The sequence below is a fragment of the Mesoplodon densirostris genome, chromosome 4 (genome assembly GCF_025265405.1).
Source record: "Mesoplodon densirostris isolate mMesDen1 chromosome 4, mMesDen1 primary haplotype, whole genome shotgun sequence".
In the NCBI taxonomy this organism is placed as follows: Eukaryota; Metazoa; Chordata; class Mammalia; order Artiodactyla; family Ziphiidae; genus Mesoplodon; species Mesoplodon densirostris.
In genome coordinates, this window is record NC_082664.1 from 51,908,794 (window position 1) to 51,924,524 (window position 15,731).

General features: G+C 38.3%; 1 protein-coding gene across 1 annotated transcript in view; it reads left to right on the forward strand.

Moving 5' to 3' along the window:
• SOS2 (SOS Ras/Rho guanine nucleotide exchange factor 2) overlaps window positions 1-15,731 on the forward strand; it is a 103,652-nt gene that overhangs the window by 512 nt on the left and 87,409 nt on the right. The window lies entirely within an intron of this gene.

Consider the following 15,731-nt stretch of genomic DNA (forward strand, 5'->3'; position numbering starts at 1 on the left):
TCCTCAGGCTGGATTCGGGCAAGAGAAAGTCCCGCTGGTATTTAGACAGTTTCTAAAACAAAAGCACATTTCTAGCCTGAGTAATTACTTTTAATTAAGTTCCTTGGGGCTGTTCCCTTAGGCGATTTGCTCGCGAAGTGTGTCCACTCACCTAAGAGGTGGTAACTTTTTTTTTGTAAGATGGATGTGTTTCTCGAGAAATGTCAGTGAGCCATGATATTGCTGTTAACAATTCTTGAGGTCAATTTAAAGTGCCTCCTCCCTTCCTGCAAAAGGCGTCCCCCCTGTTTACGAGAGATTTCCCTTGTAGAATTCGGTCAGTTTCTTCACTGAGTGCAGTTTAGCACTTAGAATCATTTTAAGGGGACGAAAAAGGAGCAGGTCATAAAAATGAATCTTTTAAGTTTAGGTACATCACTCGGGTGCATCTCTCCTGTAGATGGTGTCAGTTTTCGTCTGCATTTAGTTAATAATCATACTATCATTTTTATAATAAAACCTTTTGTAAGGTCAAGACATTTAAAGAGTGTAAATGGGTGCAGGAGAAGATACCATACCTACTGAGCGTGGGTTTTCCTTGCCAGCAATGCAAACTTAGTCCCTTCTACCTTTTGTGGAAAATAACCAAGAATAAATTTTAAAATAATAAAGAAAGAATAAACATTAATTTAAAAGGCTGCCCTTGGAAAATAAATCTTCATACATTAAATTTCTACAAGTGAAAGGAAGTAGTATATTGAATTAAAAACATTTTCCTCATTCAGAGTTTCAGATTTGCCATTATTTTCATAATTCTTACGAAGAGATACTGCCTCCCTTGGGCCAAACACCAGCTAGTATCTTTTTAAAGAATTTGGTGGAGCTGGCTAGGAGCAGCTAGACAGTTATCATTTCACAGGTATATTAGGTGTTAAAAGTATTAAATTGACCTTCCTTCTGTGGGCAACCTGATTCTATAAGGAGAGGGAAAGAAATGGAAAGTGTGCTGAGTGGTGATAATGAAAAGCAAAGGGGGAAATGCTTAGATAGTAATTAAATCTTCCACCACATAGAAAGAAGTGTGAGTACAGTTATCAGGTAGGCCTGTATTGTTGGCAGTGTGAAGTAGGTCTCCACCTACTAGTATTTTCTGGTAGCAAATAGAATTTGAGTATGTGTTGCATAATTTATTCAGTAGGTAGCTTTGACCCTAATAATCCGTCATGCACAAATACAGATTTATATCTTCAGGTTAGCCTGGAAACAAAGCCAGAGTTAGCATCCAATCCTAGTCCATTGCTTTGAGTCTGGTATTTTGCATTTATGTGTTGTGCTTGTTTTCTTGGAACTCAGATGCCTTGTAGATCTCTATTTTCTTATTCCACGGTTCTTGTATATCCTTTGCTTATGGAATAAATGCAGCAAAGAAAATCTGGTCTTTTGAGGTGAATTCAAGAAGCAGTTTCTATTTAACTTATTAATTTACTGTTATTCTAGAATTGAGGTATATTCCCATGGAAGACATTTTTTATGTTTTTGGAAAGTTTTTGGTGTTCATAATTCGGATTATGTTCAGTTTTGTGGTGTTTGTGGTATTGCGACATGTAGGTTTGTAGTGCTTGCTAAGAGTTTTAGTTCTTAAAGAGCTCAAGGTTCACTCTTTGAAGGATGAGTTAAATTCTGGTCTATACTTGCCACCCTTGTCTTTGTACAATGAGAATTCCTACCACTTATGGGGAGGCTCTGTCTTCACATTCAAGGCATCTAGAATTTGGTTTCCTTCTTCCAGCTGACCAGATTGTTACAAAGACTGCTAGGATTAATAGTAGAAGCAGCAATAGTATTAGACTTCTAAGATTTTTCTCCTCCAGTTGGTGTTGCCATCAAACATGTGTATGCTAGTTTCATTTAACATTTATTGAACACATTTTAGGTACTTGGCACCAAGCTGGATACTAAGAATACAAACATGAATAAAAGTAAAGGCCTTGCTCTAAAGGTGTTTACCACCTAGACTGAAAATTATAAACTTTGAGGTTTTGGTTTATGTAAATGAGATAGCAGTTATGAGCTCAAAGTTTTGTAAGGAATATCTCTGTGTTTGAAAAGAACAAGGTTGTTTAATTAACTCTGTGAGGTTAGTTCACTTGGGCATCTTGATGGAACCTCCAAAACTGTTAAAATATAATTTTCAGAAAGGTAAAGTCACAACTCTCATATCCATGTGAATGAACATGTATCGATAATTTTGATTCAACTTACTACTTAATGAGGGAACTCATGAGATCTTAGAACCACTTCAAATGAAAATTGGAGGAGGTAGGTATTTATAGGCAACTTAATAAAAGAATATTAAAGTAAGATTTTTAGGTTGGACACAAAACTTGTTAATGTCCTTCAAGAACATAAGCAGTAAATTTGGGATTGTCTTTCCTGCTGATTAGATTTTGCATCTGTACCAGACAAAAATCTCTAAGTTAATCTGATCAATTTGTAAAATAGCCCAGTCAGTAGAAAGTAATCAAAGGTTCAAGAATAGCACTCTACTGAAGAACACCTAGTTATCTCTTTTGCTTATTTTCAAGTTTTGGCTGATTTTTCTGGAAACCAAAAAATACATATATTTGACAAAGTTACTATTACTGACTGAAAACACAAGGGATTTTTTTAAACCAGCATTAAATATTCATTTCACTATGTAGAAGAAACAAGAGCATTGAGAAATAGATTTAAGGAAAAATAATTTTGGAAATAGAAATGTGTTGTTCTTTAACTTTTTGTTTTGTTGTGCTGCTGTTCTTTAACTGTTAAAACAAAACTTCACCTAGGACATTTAAGTACATACAGACATACATACCCTACAAAGGGTAAAGTAGAGCTAAATGACACTACTAATGGATAATACATGCATTGTTAACATTACTGCTAAATTATGTATCTTTCCTAAAAGAGCCAGAGACATAAATGCCTTCACCACTATTCCCCGAGAAGATTGAAGCTATCATATTACTTGGAGGAAAAAAGAGTGTGGGATATATTTGTAAATGCAGCTTATTACCTGTGTCTTTGAAATGCCTGTGGTACTTTGTGCATGTGCTATTCGATTGTATGCTGAGAAAAATAAGTGTAGGCATTCTATATATGGGAAACATGCCTTAAAATCATTTTAGCAGGTTTTTCAGTCCCTGGTATTTCCGTGGTAGATGCCTTTTCTGTAAGGCCTTATTCACCAGGCTAGCCAAGGAAGAGAAAATGTCTGTCATCTTATTATCTGTAGTTACAAATGTCACAGAGAGCTAGAAAGAATTGGTAGAGTTACCTTGTTCCTGGGTCTAATTTCATTCAGGTTAAATATCGACCTCCCACCTCAACCATTATAGTTTGCTCTTAGATAGCTGTTAAAATTGGGGCTTCCCTGGTGGCGCAGTGGTTGAGAGTCCGCCTGCCGATGCAGGGGACGCGGGTTCGTGCCCCGATCCCGGAGGATCCCACGTGCCGCGGAGCGGCTGGGCCCGCGAGCCATGGCCGCGGAGCCTGTGTGTCCGGAGCCTGTGCTCCGCAACGGGAGAGGCCACAGCAGTGAGAGGCCCGCGTACAGCAAAAAAAAAAAAAAAAAAAAAAAAAAAAAAAAATTGAACAGGTGTGAATGTTTGAGTTAATTAATAGCAGTCTATGGCAAGGGGGTAAGAAGGTTGAGGGTTTTGATTCACAAATGCTTTTGTGAAATCTGAAAGAGTCTAGTGTTTATGCCTTTGTATTAATATCTCTTGGAACTATTTTAGAAGATTGTGCTGGATCTTTCCTGGGGCCCAGAAGAAAAGCATGGGGGTCCTTTGAGAAAATGAAATTGGTGTTACTGACATAAGAAGGTCAAGGAAGCCTTCTTTAAGGAAGTAACATTCATGCTGAGTTCTGGAGGATATATTCAAATTTTACTGAGTGCCTCCTGTGTGCCAGGTGCTATTCTTGATACTGAGGTTGTAGCAAGGCCTTGCTCTCATAAAGCTTCCGTTCTAAATGACTGTGACAGAGAGGCCTGGGAGAGACAGACAGTAAAGAAGTTAATTATCTGAAAGATCAATAGTAATTAAAAAAACAAAGAAAGGGGAGAAAGGATTTGAGCCCTAGGGGAAGGTAGGAACATGACTTGATTTAAAGAACCAAGACCAAGTGAAAAGGAGATGAAGACTTCCCTGGTGGCGCAGTGGTTAAGAATCCGTCTGCCAATGCAGGGGACATGGGTTCGAGCCCTGGTCCGGGAAGGTCCCACATGCCGCGGAGCACCTAAGCCTGTGTGCCACAACTACCGAGCCTTTGCTCTAGAGTCCGCAAGCCACAGCTACTGAGCCCATGTGCCACAACTACTGAAGCCCGTGCGCCTAGAGCCCATGCTCCACAACAGGAGAAGCCACCACAATGAGAAGCCTGCACACTGCAACAAGCCCGCGTGCAGCAATGAAGACCAAACACAGCCAGAAGTAAATAAATAAATTTATTTAAAAAATAAAAAGGAGGGCTTCCCTGGTGGCGCAGTGGTTGGGAGTCCGCCTGCCGATGCAGGGGACACGGGTTCGTGCCCTGGTCCGGGAAGATCCCACATGCTGCGGAGTGGCTGGGCCCGTGAGCCATGGCCGCTGAGCCTGTGCGTCTGGAGCCTGTGCTCCGCAACAGGAGAGGCCACAACAGGGAGAGGCCCGCGTACCACAAAAAAAAAAAAAAAAAAAAAAAAAAGGAGATGAGCTAGTTGAGAGACTCTAGTGTAGACCCAGGTTAAGGTCTCTACCTGTGAATAGGAAGGCCTATAGGGTTATTTATGTGACAAATTAATTAGATGAACTTGATCAAACTTGCTTCTTTGAAAAGATCACTCCAACTAAAAGGAATAGGAGAAACTATGACTTTTGTGACATGAGGCCTGTTCTGGATTTCCTAAAGCCACTGAATATAATAGTAGAACTCTAGGGAGTCATTTGGAATTATTCCAAACTAATAATGACCCAAACTGACCCAAGGGGTTCAGCCAGAACTGGATGAGCATTAGGGATGCGTTTTAGCTTGCTGCATTTAGCTTCCTCTCAGCCATGATTTAGTAGTCTTCTTCTATTTTCAGTTTAATTTTGGTATGGTATATTTGGAGCAATAATATTCCATTAAAGTATTTTATGCTGAGTATCCAAAGCATTACTTGTGTTACCACTTGACATAAATCAAGTGTATATCTTTTATATTAACCATGGCCTTTCTTTCAAGGGAGCAGTAGTTTGATTATATCCTCTGTTAGCCTGTATATTTGAATCAGGAAGGAATTTTTTTTTTTTTTTCTTTTTGCGGTATGCGGGCCTCTCACTGTTGTGGCCTCTCCCGTTGCGGAGCACAGGCTCCGGATGCGCAGGCCCAGCGGCCATGGCTCACGGGCCCAGCCGCTCCGCGGCATATGGAATCCTCCCAGACCGGGGCACGAACCCGTATCCCCTGCATCGGCAGGCGGACTCTCAACCACTGCGCCACCAGGGAGGCCCCAGGAAGGAATTTTAATGGAAGTAATGGATTTAGCATTGTCTCATGGAGTCATGTTAAAAATTAACAACCTAAAATTCTTTTCTTTTTTACATAAGAACATATAGTAAGTAGAAAGCTTTTGAAATGTGTAAAGTGTTATACACTTCACACTTTAATGTGTAAGCAACACAATGAAAATAACATCAAGATCTAGATATGAGCACTACTATGATCTCCTCCAAGTAGAGTTTTCATTACCCCAGTTTTCTTCATTAAAACACTTTGTAAACTCAAATACTACTTCTTACTTACATAGCACTTTGTAATTTTATCTTTTTTTTTTTTTTTTTTTGCGGTGCGCGGGCCTCTCACTGTTGTGGACTCTCCCGTTGCGGAGCACAGGCTCCGGACGCGCAGGCTCAGCGGCCATGGCTCACGGGCCCAGCCGCTCCGCGGCATGTGGGATCTTCCCAGACCGGGGCACGAACCCGTGTCCCCTGCATCGGCAGGCGGACTCTCAACCACTGCGCCACTAGGGGAGCCCCTGTAATTTTTTCTTAATTGACCCATTAGCAGCATTTAATAGTTTATCTCTTCCTCCTTTTTGAAATCTTTTCCTCATTTGGCTTCCAGGACACCAAACGCTGCTGGTTTTCTCCCTCTCTGACTACTCCTCCTAGTTCTTCTCCTTTGTTGATCTCCTCATCTTCCCATCTACATCATCCTGACCTCCCTGGAGCTTAGTCTTTGGACTCCTGTTTCTATTTACAGTAGATTTCTTGGAGATCCCACCCAGCCTCATTGCTTCACATTTCATCTCTATCTGATGGTTTCCAATTTATAATTCTGGCTCAGGTGTCTCTGCTGAGCTTGGATATCCAGTTTCTTTCTTAACACTTCCACAAAGATGTGTGATAGGCATCTCAACTAATACTGAGCTCTTTCTCTTCCCCTGAAAACTTGCTCCTTTTATAATATTTCCAACATTAGTAAATGGCTACTCCAGCATTCTAGTTGCTCAAAATATCGAGTTATTCTTGAATCCTGTCTTTCTTTTATAACCCATATCTAGTCTGTCAGCGAATCCTTTTAGCTCTACTTCACACTGTAGCAATATTCAGTCACCATTTCTCACTCTTCCACTTCTACCACCTGGGAACACTCTGGGAGTATCAAAGTAGCCTCTTAACTGGTCTCCTCTCTTCTACCCTTGCGCCATTCAGTCTTTTCTCAACACAATAGGGATAAGTGGGATCATGTCACTTCTTTGCTCAAACCTTGTTCAGTGCTTCTCAGAATAAAAGTCGAAGTCCTCCCAGTGGCCTGCTAGGCCCTCTGCAGTCTGGTATTTCTCCTGCTTCTCCTTTTACCTCACTGACCTCATTTACTACTGACCTTTTTTTGCTCTACCCCTGCACCACACTGGCTTCCTTGTACCTCCAACACATAGACATGTTCTAGTCTCAGGGCTTTTTTGGAGTTTCTTCTGCCTAGAACAACCTTCCTGCAGATAAAAACATGAGTGGCCCTTTTACCTCCTGTAAGTCTTCAGACAAACATCATCTTGAAGAGGCCTTCTCTTGCAGCCTATCTGCACCTCCTGCTTCCTGGACATTCATATGTAAATGTTCACAGCATGTCCCAATCCAAGCTTATTATCATCTTCCCTAAACTTAACGTCTCCAGTATAAATGATACAGTACTCAGTTCTCAAGCCAGAAACCTAGGAACCTAGGCATCATCTGTTCCTTCCCTCTCACACCAGGTTCATATCTAATCAACACCAAGTCTTGATTCATTCTCTTAAAAGGAGTTTTCTAACTTTTTTGCTATGTATCCCAAAAGAATTTTGAAAAATTTGTGCATTTTTATGTTGACATCTAAAAATTTTCATCTTTAAGTTTAGTTTCAGAAGATATAGTTTTATATGTTTTCTAAATACTGATGTTTTAAAATAAAATAGTCCCATTAGTCTTTTAAATGTACCCAATATATACTACCAAATGTAAAATAGATTGCCAGTGGGAAGCAGCTGCATAGCACAGGGAGATCAGCTCTGTGCTTTGTGACCACCTAGAGGGGTGGGATAGGGAGGATGGGAGGGAGACACAAGAGGGAGGAGATATGGGGATATATGTATATGTATAGCTGATTCACTTTGTTATAAAGCAGAAACTAACACACCATTGTAAAGCAATTATACTCCAATAAATGATGTTAAAAAAATAAAAGGGTAAGGTAATATAAAAAAATGTATGCAATGAAATACACACCATTCATCCTTTTAAAATACACATGACAAAGTGCTTTTTTAACGGTTGGAAATTTACATTGTTCTTTTTTCTCTGTGAACTTTTCATTCTAGTTTCTCCACGTAATTATATTATAATATAATATTTACTTTTATGTTTAAAAGTCTTTGATTGATCCCTCCTTTGTATTTATACTTCTTTGCAACAACAAAAATGTCTATATACTGAATTTTTAAAAATTTCCCCAATGACCATAAAGCTTTAAAACTTCCTTTTGGGTTGAGTTATTAGTAGTACATAGCTGATCAAAAGAACATAAATGTCATGAATTTTGAAAAATAATAATCATAAAGCACCTGACTTGAAAAATGACTTGTTACCTGATCTTTAGAGTTATTCACTTTTTCATTTTCTAGATTTTCTAGGACTTGTCAAATGACTATTATTACTGCTACTTTTTCACTTTTTTTATTTAGAAGTACCTTGTTTAGTCCAATATATCCAAGAAAGATTGGGAAAATAAAAATAGTATTAACTTCAATATACCTTAGCCATGACAGTATTTTCTCATAAGATGTATTTTACCTTATCACACTCTTTAAATACATTTTCATTGAATCCTTGGAGCTGTAGATCTAGCTTATTGTATTAATTTTCTGTTGCTGAATAACAGGTTATCAAAAACTTGGTGGCTGAACACAACACACATTTATTATCTCACAGTTACTGTAAGTTAGAAGTCCAGACATGGCTTAGCTGGATTCTCTGCTTTGGGTCCCATGGGCTGAAATCAAGGTTTTGGCTTGGACTGCAGACTCATCTGAGGCTCGGGGTCTTCTCCCAAGCTTATGTGGTTCTTAGCAGAATTCATTTCCTTTCAGTTGCCTGTCTGAGGCCCTCAGCTCCCAGAGGCTGCTGCCATTCCTTGCCATATGACCCTCCCTATAATATGTCGGTTTGCTTCTTCAAAGCCAGCAGAACTGCATCTGCTGCTGTCACTTGTCTCACACTTCTAGACCCTCTTTTGAAGGACTCACCTGATTTAGGTCCGGCCCACCCAGGATAATCTCCCTTTTGATTAACTCGAAATCAACTGATTACAGACCTTAGTCACCTTTGCCATATACGGTAATATTATCATAGGAGTGATATCCTATTCACAGGTCCTGCCCACATTCAAGGGGAGAGGACTGTACAGGGCATGTATACCAGGGGTGGGAATCTTGGAAGCCAGCCACCTTAGAATTCTGCCTACCACACTTACTCATTTTATGGAAAATATCCCCACATAACCTAATTGGTAAAGTCGATTTAGTTGTCAAGCCAACCAGCCTATTGTATTTATCTTGTTCAGACAAAGTCTAACTTAATTTTTCAATTCAAATGAATGTGTTAATACATGTCACATGCCAACCATCTCACTTCTGAATTCTAATTGTAAGATAGAAAGATAGATAAGGTGTGAAAACTTGCTTTGAATTTTTTCTCCTGAATGAAATAAGGTGATGTTGCCTGTATTTAGTTTTGTTTGTTTGTTTATGGCTGCTCTGTGCAGCATGCGGGATCTTAGTTCCCTGACCAGGGATCAAACCCATATCCGCTGCAGTGGAAGCACGGCTTCTTAACCACTGGACTGCCAGGGAAGTCCTATTTAGTACTTTTTACGTATGCTTTCTTTTCTTTGTTCTCATGAGCTTTTCCCCGCATTATAGTGTATTTTTTGACAGTAGGCTAGGGGATAGAAGAAGCAAGGTTAAATGAAAAATATTTATCATTGTCTCCTTGTTTTGGGTCATAGAATTGATTGATTGATTGATTGATTGATTGATTGCACTGCAGAGCAATGCACCATAATGAGATTCAGGATAAGTAGGAGATCTGCCTTTCTTCAGTTAAATGGGAGGAGGGCAGTTGTGGAGAGGTGGGAAAGGAGAACCTGCTTTATTTACTCCTTGAGTGCAAGTACCTTGCCGGCAGATCTTCTTTAAGAAAGAGTGCATATAGTAGTTTTGGTAGTATGCTGAAGGACATGGGCATTTGGCCCAGCGAGTCTTAAACTTTGACTGAATAAAACATACTTAGTAATAGTGATCTTTTCCCCAGGTCACAGGAAAAAAAGCCACTATTAATTTTTTTCAATTTTATTTTTTTCTCCTAAGTTTTTCTTAGGTCTGTGGTACGTGCTGCAGTTTATTTGCTAATGAGTAGTGCAAGATTGTAAAGTAAATGAACAAGAGATATAGAGGTTTTACAGGGAGAACTGCTTATGATACTTTTTGTTTTTACTTACAAACATGTGCCTATAGTTTTAAGTTTTATAGTCATTTTTATTAACATTCTTCTTGCTTACTATGATGAAGTGTAAGTATCTTAACATTTCATATTCTTCTAAGAGTACTGTGACTTCCAAATGCTCTGCCACTGGAACAAATTGGGAACCATTGATCTAGCCTGTACTTTCTTGGCCCGATTGTATGGGAAGGTACTTACAGTTCATTTGCCATTTCATTCCAATCAAGGAAAATTTTAATGACAAAACTTAGTTTCAGCTAATAGTCTTTCCTGTATGTTTTGATTGTTTTATGGTAAGCCCTTACCTACTATTAAGCTACATAGAATGAGATTCCTGGCCTGTACTTTTTGCGTTTTAAATAAACCCACCTTGGGGACTTCGCTGGTGGCACAGTGGTTAAGAATCGGCCTGCCAGTGCAGGGGACACAGGTTCGATCCCTGATCCGGGAAGATTCCACATGCCGCAGAGCAACTAAGCCCGTGTGCCACAACTACTGAGCCTGCGCTCTAGAGCCTGCAAGCCACAACTACTGAGCCCGTGTGCCAACTACTGAAGCCCGCACACCTAGAGCCTGTGCTCTGCAACAAGAGAAGCCACTGCACTGAGAAGCTGGCGCACCGTAACGAAGAGTAGTCCCTGCTCGCCGCAACTAGAGAAGGCCTCACCGCAGCAAGGAAGACCCAATGCAGCTATAAATCAATCAATCAATCAATCAATCAATCAATCCACCTTGAAAACCTGTCAAGAAAGCACCTAATTAAGAACACTAAATCTAAGTGGGAAGTGAATATTAATAGACAGTGGGAATAGAGGAACATACAGTGGGAATCCCCTCATTTATAATGTTACATGGGATAACTGAGTCTTCAGGTACATATCCAATGAAATAAAACCAAAGTTAATGGAGTTCTTCATTTTTCCCAGTCTCCGAATTTCAGCAAGTCCAGGGAATCTATTTGCTACCATGAATTTATTTAGCAGCTGTTTACTGAGTGCTTGCTTTATGCAAAGCATGGTGCTAAATTACCTTTGAGTTAGGAATAAAGGAGTGGGGAAATAGGAAGAGACCAAAAACATAAGAAATAGTTCCTGACCTTAATGAGTTTATAGTGTACAACTGTGGTTTCAATTCTTGATTATACACCCTGATCAGAAAAATGCTACCTCAGAATATTAATTTTTATATTATTTTAAATAACTTATTTGAGAATTAACATATAATAAACTGCACATCTTTAAAGTGTACAGTTTGATAAGTTTTTATGTATGTATACTTAAGTGAAACATTCATAATGAAGATAGTATATCCTTCAGCCCATAGATTTCCTCTTGACTCTCTAGAAGTCTCCCTCCCATCCCTCCTGATCTCTAATCCACAAGCAATCACTGATTTGCTTCCTATACTATAGATTGCTTTTTCTAGAGTTTTTTGGTAATAGAATCACACAGTATATATTGTTTTGTTTGCCTGGCTTCTTTCACTCAACATAATTATTTTGAGATCCATCCATGTTGTTGCATACAATAGTTCATTCCTTTTTATTGTTCAGTAGCATTCCATTGTGTGGATATACCACTTTTTTAAGGTTTATTTATTATTTATTTATTTGTTTAATTTATTTTTGGCCGCGTCCAGTCTTAGTTGCAGCATGCAGGATCTTTTGTTGCTGTGTGCAGGCTCTTCGTTGTGGTGCACAGGCTTCTCTCTAGTTGTGACGTGCGGGTTTTCTCTTCTCTAGTTGTGGCACACAGGCTCCAGGGCACGTGGGCTCTGTAGTTTGTGGCACGCGGGCTCCAGTTGAGGTGCTCGAGCTCAGTAGTTGTGGCATGTGGGCTTAGTTGCCCCGAGGCATGGGGGATCTTAGTTCCCTAACGAGGGATCGAACCCACATCCCCTGCATTAAGATGGATTCTTTACCACTGGACCACCAGGGAAGTCCCCACTTTTTTTTTTTTTTAATCCATTCACTTGTTGATGTACATTTGATTTTCATATCTTGGCTGTTAAAAATAAAGCTGCTGTAAACATTTGTATACAAGTCTTTGTATGGGCATATAGTTCCTTTTCTCTTGGGTAATTACCAACAAGTGACTGGATCAGGTAGTAGGTGTGTGTTTAACTTTTTAAGTAACTGTCACACTGTTTTCTATTTGAACTGTTGTACAGTTTTACATTCCCACCAGCAACATATGAGAATTCCAGTTCTTCCTGCCAGCACTTGGTATTTAAATTTATTTCTAGCCATCCTAATAGGGGTATTATACTGGTATCTTGTTTTAATTTGCATTTCCCTGATGATTAATGATGTCAAGCATCTCTCCTGTCCTTATTTGCCATCCATATATCTTCTTTGGTGCACTGTTTGTTCAGATCCCTTACCCTTTTTTGTTAAGTTGTTTGATTTCTTATTGTTGAGTTTTTAGGGTTCTTTATGTATCTAACTATAAATCCATTATATACAAAGATTTTCTTTCAGTCTGAAGTTTTTTATTCTCTTAATATTACCTCTTTAAAAATAGCAATAAATCTTTATTGGGATTTTTTAACAAAATTATTTTTAAAAACAAAAAACCCCACATGTAAACAAGAAAGAAAATAAAGTGAGTTGGCATTATTATATATATATACATCCAAGGATCAAAACAAATTCTGGGTTAACATTGCATAATCCAGTAAAATGTTTTGAACCACCAATGTTCAGGGTAACTGTATTTAATACTATCAATAATGATACCTTGGGCTTCCCTGGTGGCGCAGTGGTTAAGAATCTGCCTGCCAATGCAGGGGATGCGGGTTCAAGCCCTGGTCCGGGAAGATCCCACATGCCGTGGAGCAACTAAGCCCATGCACCACAACTACTGAAACCTGCGCGCCTAGAGCCCGTGCTCCACAACAAGAGAAAACACTGCAGTGAGAAGCCCACGCACTGCAACGAAGAGGAGCCCCCGCTCGCTGCAACTAGCGAAAGCCCGTATGCAGCAACGAAGACCCAATGCGGCCAAAAATAAATAAATTAATTAATTAAAAAAAATAATGATACCTTATCTTTGAAGACTATAAAATAGTTTATGGATTGTAAACTATATAGTTTAGGTTTTCATTCTTCCCATGAATCCATATGCCACATGTATACTAGTCGTAAAATGTATTTATATTGTCACTATTAGTCCAAAATATCCATCATCCCAAATTAACCAGGTTACAATTATCTGATCTCCAGAATTTTTTTTTTTTTTTTTTTTTCTTTTTGCGGTATGTGGGCCTCTCACTGTTGTGGCCTCTCCCGTTGCGGAGCACAGGCTCCGGATGCGCAGGCCCAGCAGCCATGGCTCACGGGCCCAGCCGCTCCGCGGCATATGGGATCCTCCCAGACCGGGGCACGAACCCGTATCCCCTGCATCGGCAGGCGGACTCTTAACCACTTGCGCCACCAGGGAGGCCCTGATCTCCAGAATTTTTATGGTGAGATGTGCTAGAACCCATACATGACAACTTCATTTTTCGAAACTAACCTAATTCTAAATTCTGTCTAATCTGCAACTTACTCATTTCTTCTCACTTTTTATATATACATTAAATACTATAGCAACTTCACCTTAAAAAGTATAGCTAATACATTAATACACATTTAGTCAATAATTTCTGACAGCGTTATAGCTTATTTACCAAGAAAAAGAGCTAATTTTTATTTTAAAATTTAGTTCAAGTATTGTCATAGTAGTGTTATTTAATTGAGAATGATGGCTTCAACTTAGAGCGTTCAGTGTACACATTAATATAGTTTAAAATTAAAGAATTAAATTATTCCTATGGAGAAAATCTCAGTTCTTAAAAGAAAGACCAAAATATATTGTTTTATTACTATAAAATGTTATTAGTTCATTGTCTGATTTGCTGATTATATTCAATTCACTCTTAATATTATCTTTTGAAGAACAAAAGTTTTAAATTTTTATAAAGTTCCATTTATCCATTTGCTTTTTTACAGACTGTGCCTTTAGTGTCTAAGAAATCTTTGGTCAACCTAGGGTGACAAATATTTTCGTCTATTTTTCTTCCGGAAGTTTTATAGTTCTAGGTTTTACATTTAGATCTATGATCTATTTGAGTTAATTTTTATATATGATGAGATAATTTTGTATCTGTTATGTTTGGTTTTTTTGTATATGGTTATCTGGTTATTCTACCATCATTTATTGCAAAAGCTATCCTTTCTCCTTTGCTAAATAAAGGCCTTTGCACCTTTATCAAAATCATTTGTCTAACAGACGTAGAGAATGGACTTGAGGACACGGGGAGGGGGAAGGGTAAGCTGGGACGAAGTGAGAGAGTGGCACGGACTTATATATACTACCAAATGGAAAATAGATAGCTAGTGGGAAGCAGCCGCATAGCACAGGGAGATCAGCTCGGTGCTTTGTGACCACCTAGAGGGGTGGGATAAGGAGGGTGGGAGGGAGATGCAAGAGGGAGGAGATATGGGGATATATGTATATGTATAGCTGATTCACTTTGTTATAAAGCAGAAACTAACACACCATTGTAAAGCAATTATACTCCAATAAAAATGTTAAAAAATAAATAAAATTTGCATGAATGAGCAAAAAAATCATTTGTCTGTATTTGTGTTTTTATTTCTGGATTCTGTATTCTGTTGCATTGGTCTTTTTTCCTATCTTTTAAAAATTTATTTATTTTATTATTTATTTATTTGGCTGTGCAGCATGCAGGATCTTAGTTCCCTGACTAAGAATCGAACCTATGCCCCCTGCAGTGGAAGGGCGAAGTCCTAACCACTGGACTGGCAGGGAAGTCCCTTTTTTCTTATCTTTACATCAATACCACACTATTTGGATTATTGTAGCTTTATAAAAAATCTTGGAATCAGGTAGTTTTAGCCTTCCGACTTTGTTCTTTTTCAGAGTTGTTTTGTTTATTCTAAGACCTTTGTATAGCCATAGGAATTTTAAAATTAGCCTGTCAATTTCTACCAAAAAAAAAAAAACCTGGAATTTTGATACAGATTGTGTTGAATTTATAGATTATTTGAGGGAAATTGACATTTTAACAATATTGAGTCTTTAAACCCATACAGTTTAAATTTTCATTTATTTAGGTTTTTAAAAATTTCTATGAGCAATATTTTATAGTAGTTAGTATATCTTTAGGATGAAATTTGCTGCTTTTTCTTTTTAAATTTAATTTTAACTCTTACAACAAACAAAACTTCCAGTATTGTTAACTGGTGTTTGAGGCACTTGCATCCTTGCAGAAATCTTAGCAGTGGAATAAAGAATTTGACATTATTAAATATACAGACTGTGTATCCAGAGGGATTTATTTCTACATTGTACCAGAAACTCAAATGATAGTTGATTGAACAAGTGCACTAGCAAGATATTTTTATTTGATTGTGAGTATGGGGAACTGAAAAAATATATGTATTAGGAAATAGCATTTCCGAAATTTGTCAAACCTAGTGTTTATCAATTTAAAAAATAAAGTTTAATGCTTTTATATGTGTCTATGCATGAATCTATAGTATTATGACTATTCTGTTTACAGTGTGTGTATAAGGAAGTACCTTCTGGCAATTTGAAAATACGGTGAAACTAAAATACAGGTCTGACTTGTTAATCTACTGTTAAAGATTGAAAATTATTTTAATTGCTCTTTTTCTGACCAGTCTTTCAGAAAAATCTGAAA